Here is a 5,105-nt window from a genome sequence, read left to right on the forward strand (position 1 = left end):
AGTTATCGTCCTCCGAAATCTGAGTTCTGCAGAAGTCAATGTAGTTACCTTGTAATAAACAACAGCGAAATGCTGTGCGTATAGATATCGTAGTTATTATGTACAGTATCGTGATCAAGAAAGTACTACACTGTAATGTATTTTTGTGCTACAAAAAAAGGCTGTCTTATTGTAGCTATACCACAAAGTTACTACTAAAACATGTGTTACTTTCCAGAAGAATTCAGAAAAACTGTGCAGATATAAAACAGATGCAGCACAAAAACAACAATGTAAATTGTGTCACAAATTAGTAGTTTCATGATATAATCGTGTAGCAATCAAAGAAACCAAATTCTTAGTCATTTTTAATCTCACAGAATGTACTTCAAACTAAGAATGTATTTTCAAGTAAACCAAAATGTTGCATGAAAATCTCATTAGCAGTGCCTTTAATTGTTGTGCTCCTGTTTTCGCGTTCCGCGATTGTCAGTGTCAATTTCTAATTCGTGTAAGAGTCCCTGAAAAGCTTCAATGTCGTCTTTGCAACGTACTGCCAAAATAATATGTCGTAAATGTTCAGGTAATTTGATTAAGCAAATGCGGATGAGTTCTGAGGGGCTGTATGGGTTTGACAGGTACTGATTCTTGTGCAACATGTCTTCAAAATATTTCACAAGACTGGAAAATTCAGATTGTTCGAAATGTTTCATCATTATGATGCCATCTTTTACTCGGTCTTGTGTAGCTTGAGACCAATACGCTAAGAGGAAGGCATGATAAAATTCCCCTTCACTGTGACAATCGTGAATGACCGATCGCATTCTTACAGCTGGTTCATTCTCCAAGTAGCCACACATAAATTCTAACCTGTGCTCCAATGACCAGTTGGGAGGAAAACAATGAGAGCATTGATGAAGCCATGCTTGTGCATGAATGTCGTTGTCAGAATTCTTAAATGTTTTGAATTTACATGTAGCAATGAACAGCTTATAGTCAAAATCATCGTGTCGGCGAGTCGCCTATCGGTCACTGTTACGTCGAGTCGGCGGTTCCGTCTCAAAATTCGGTGCACCTTGCCAATTTCTTTCATAATTTCGGAAATGCCTTGTGTTATTATTTTGTAGCTTTTCCGTATTTCTAAGTTCCTCTTCCCGTGTTGGAGCGCGAGTGTCCTCTGAAATATGTAATTTTTGTATTACCTGCGTCAACTGATCTGGTACTTCCCGGATTCCTCTTTTGTACTGTGTATTGATTTCATTTAGATTTTGTTTGAATTTTCTAATTTGTTCATACCCTTCTGTGTCAGTGAAGGCTACGGGTCTTGTGTCATTCAGATCATCATCTACCTTTGTAGATAAATTAGTGAACTGATCCGAAAGTTCGGCTACTTTCTCCGATAGTGAACACATTTCCTCAGTGTGTTTTTCTGAACCAAGCTTCAGAGTGTCCATTTGTGTTGAAATCGAATCTACTGTGTCCTTTAAGTTTTCCTGAGTATTTGCAAGTTGCGTAACCCAATCGGTGGATGCAACTCAGTCCATTTTAGCTTGCAAGGTGTCGTGATTTTCACGAACAATAGTTTGCAGTTCTTTTATGGCTGCTTCGTGATTCTGTAATGCATTTTTATTCCGCGAAAAAATAGGTTGAAAATGCTCACAAATTTGTGTTTTTACGTCGTTACAGACTTTTTGACATTTCGATTCGATTTTATGTAACTCAGTAGTTGAATCTTCACGTGTTTGTTCAAGCGCGGTGTCTAACTTTTGAAGCTTTTGTTGTGACTGTTTTTGATATTGTTCCATTGCGTCTAACTGTTGCTGTGTTTGTCTCTGACTTTATTTCATTTGTTGCATTAATTGCAATAATAATGTATTAGTGTCTGGAATCTGTTCTTCTATGCTTTTTGGCAGTGCATTTGCACCGGCAAGATTCACATTTTGACAAGCAGAAAATGTGTCTTGATTTATTTGGGAAAACGGTGAGGACACAAAACCTGAATGTACAGTATCTGCAAGATTGTGTACTGTCATTTCGGATTCCTGAGGCGAGCTGTTGCAGACCGATCGATCGATAATGCTTCCCTGTTCACTAATTGTTTCACTGCTTACACCATTATTTGCAGCCCGCTCCATTTCCCTGTGCACAATTACCAAATTACTACTTTGAACACTAGTTAATTCATTACACCGTGGAGCTAACACACTGCTTTCGTCTTCTCTGTCATTTCTCAGTTTACTTTGGAGCCTAGTATTACGTTTTTCACACGCCATTATTGTCACAATATTTCTCACGACAACACAGAAAGGCACAATATTAAGAACAAAAATAAGAGAACACATAAACATAGCACTGAAAATAATAATTGCAAGCGCAGCTGCGAAATACTTGGTGCAAATCCTGAAATTTATGTCTCCTGCCTCAGCGTTACGTCAGAACATCCCGCAGCAGTCCTAATTTTAGTATCCGTCAACGTTTCCTCTCAGCTCAGTAGTGCTGAATGTATGAAGGCATCAGCGTCATCTGCAGCAGTGACGTCGTAGAGTTCGTGTATTGTAGATAGGGGAACTTCTCTGTGGACTTAAAAAGCCACTAGTTTTAAGCTGGTCTTGGTTTTCTCAATTTCGTTACCGCTGGAAAAGAGCACAGATCATTCTGTTTACAAAAATGATAGGGTAGGATTACAAACGAATATTAAAAAACGTCCGTCTCCTGCAAGATCCTAGAACGTACCTTAATCTATAACGACATTCGTGCAAGAAAAGAAACTTCTCTCAAAAAATTAACTCTTTTGAAAAGAAAAGAAAAACTACTTCTCTGAAATAAACCTCTCTTCATTCACACACGGTATCTTCCTAATAAAACCATCCGTACCTAAATATATGACATGCTTTGGACACTGGCAACCATTGTTAACTAAACCCAAAATAAGAGCACATGGTATTCCATCACCGATATAAGATTCACTCAGAGAATGAGTCGTGCTTTCTACTTGGTGCAGAATGTGCACCATAATCGAAAGAAGCAGTGGGTGTACCCCAACGAAGCGTAGTTGGACCACAAATGTTCTCTTACACACCAATGATTTATGGGATTTTCCACTGACGACAGTGTCGGCAAAGATGCAGTGGGACATTCAGGAAAGATTTGGACAGACTTTCGGTTCGGTGGGTAAAATGAAGACAGTTTCCACAATAAACTGGCAGAATCCAATAGGAGCATAGTAGATTAGTGATAAATTTTCGAGCAACCACTACGTTTAAAAATTGTGGCTAATACTAAGGAGCGATTTAAAATGAGACGAACACGTAAAGTCAGTATTGGGGAAGGCAGATGGAAGAGAGGATTTGGTTTGGAATTACATGAATTTGCAGCTCATCAATAAAGAAAGTCGCACATAAGAAACTAATGTGAGAAGTTCTATCCTCCAGGTATTAAAATTCTCATATTGTAGCCATGAGAGCAGACATCTAACGTATTCAGGAAATCGTAGTTGCAAATGGTCGGTGTAGCTCATACGAAGGAAGAACAGATATGCTGAGAAAACTTAAACGAGACTCGTTGGTAGAAAGCCGCCTTAGTTCTCGTGAAATGCTGTTGGGTAAATTAACACAACAGAGAGGGGAGGAAGACTCAGTGGATATTCTGATGCCCCGAACGTTTACCTTGCAAAGAGAGTGAGGGAGATTAGACACATAGATACGTGTACACAATCGAAATAGGTAGCTTACGTTTCTTACTTTTACCTATCGTGGCTTTTTTTTACAGCGTGTTGCATTTTATATAAAATATTCAAACTCTGTACAATGTATAGTGTTAAGTGATTTTTGAGAGGACAATCCAGCCCGAATTCTTCTGTCTCAAAATGAGTTCTTTAACGATAATTCGCAGGCAGCTTGTAACGAAACAAGGCATGTTTTCAAACATTAAGCAGTTATGGAATGCAAAATCAGATCTTGTCATGGATCAAGGTTTCACACCCTGAAACAGCTGAAAAGTTTGTTGTCCAGGACTTCAGGTAAGTTTTCATTACTTATGAAGAATCGGCAATAATCTTCGTAGTAAAAGCTAATGTTTACCAGCATTTATAAATCGTAATTCTGGACGAATCAGAACACATGGGTGTCTGAGAGTTAGGCAACCCACACAACATGGAGTGTATCTCTCGGATTTTGCACCAGCGGTAAAGATTAAATGACACAAGTGACAACAATAGCATAGCAACAACTTGCCCAAAGCAACAGATTTTTTGCTGCAGAGTGAAGTTGTGGTTCGAACATTTATATAAAAAGAACACAACTTCTGATTGTGTTATCTAAATGACGTAAAAGTGGAGAAATTATTGGTTACAGCGTTTTACAGTGTCGGTCGATATGAGCACGAGATACATATTCTATTTTTTCATCTCAAAACGTTGTCTGTCCCAGGTTCGAATCCCGCCACTGCTTAAATTTTGATTAATAATCAGCATTGGTGGCCGAAGACTTCCAGCATAAGAAGTCACGCTCGTTCAGCCAACGGCCTTGTCAAAGAGGGCAGAGGACCGGGCAGAGGTTCGGGGCACTCTCTTGTCCCAGGGGTGGAAAATTGTCCCTAAAGACGGTAGAATCAGCAGTGATCGACGGCATGATAATTCAGAAAGCATTGGAAACAACTGCATTAAAGACATAACTTGTATCCACAGGACATGTGGCCTATAATTGAAAAGTGTCATCATTATCTCTCCATTGGCAAAAGATTCCGGAATATCCCCTCATTCGGATCTTAGGGAGGGGACTGCCAACAGGGAGGTGACCATGACAAGAAGATTGAATAATCAACGAAAGGATACAGTTCTACGAACGGGGGCATGGAATGTCAGAAGCTTGAACGTGGTAGGGAAACTATAAAATCTAAAGAGGGAAATGCAATGGCTCAAGCTAGATATAGTAGGGACAAGTGTAGTGAAATGGAAAGAAGACAAGGATTTCTGGTCATATGAGTATAGGGTAACATCAACAGCAGCGGAAAATGGTATAACGGGAGTAGAATTCGTTATGAATAGGAAGGTATGGCAGGGAGAGTGTTACAGTTATCAGTTTAGTGATAAGTTTGTTCTTATCAGAATCGATAGAAAACCAACACCG

The sequence above is a fragment of the Schistocerca gregaria genome, chromosome 1 (assembly GCF_023897955.1).
Source record: "Schistocerca gregaria isolate iqSchGreg1 chromosome 1, iqSchGreg1.2, whole genome shotgun sequence".
Classification (NCBI taxonomy): Eukaryota; Metazoa; Arthropoda; class Insecta; order Orthoptera; family Acrididae; genus Schistocerca; species Schistocerca gregaria.